Here is a 650-nt window from a genome sequence, read left to right as displayed (position 1 = left end):
TAGTAACCAAAAAAAAAAGTGTTAAACAAATCAAAATGTATTTTATATTTGAGATTCTTCAAAGTAGCCAAACTTAGCCTTAATGACAGCTTTGCACACTCTTGGCATTCTCTCAACCAGCTTCATGAGGTAGTCACCTGGTGACGACCTTCTGTTCCTTAGCCCAATTAACAAGTCTGGCTCTCTCTGGCCTCTCCATGCTTCTCTTCTGTCGTTACCCACGAGACGCAACTTGTCCTTCGCTGTTTGTCTGAAATGACGCACACAGACTTACAATTAAGAGTTGGATGACCGTTCAAAACTATTTTTTCCCCAGTCGGAGCTCGTTTTTTTTCTGAGTTCCCAGTTGTTTTCAACGCACTGAAGTCGGAAGTTGGAGAATTTCCCGAGTTCCCAGTCATTTTGAACGTGGCGTCACTCTCTGGGTTTCCACTAGTTCCCACAGCCACAAAGTCAAAATATCATACAAATGTGGCTATATCATAATAATTCATGAAAACGAACATTTGCTTGGTAGTATCAATTTAAGGTCAAGTTTAGTCATGAGTTTAGCAGTGTGTTAAGGTTAGGGTTAAGGTTAGGTTTAAAATGACATTTTAAGAAGATAAATTGTAGGCGGGGTTTATGACGTTTTGTTTGCGGTAACCAGT

This window comes from Oncorhynchus kisutch, unplaced genomic scaffold, assembly GCF_002021735.2.
Source record: "Oncorhynchus kisutch isolate 150728-3 unplaced genomic scaffold, Okis_V2 Okis04b-Okis11a_hom, whole genome shotgun sequence".
Lineage (NCBI taxonomy): Eukaryota > Metazoa > Chordata > Actinopteri > Salmoniformes > Salmonidae > Oncorhynchus > Oncorhynchus kisutch.
The sequence above is the reverse complement of the archived record's forward strand: the minus strand, read 5'-3'. Positions refer to the sequence as shown.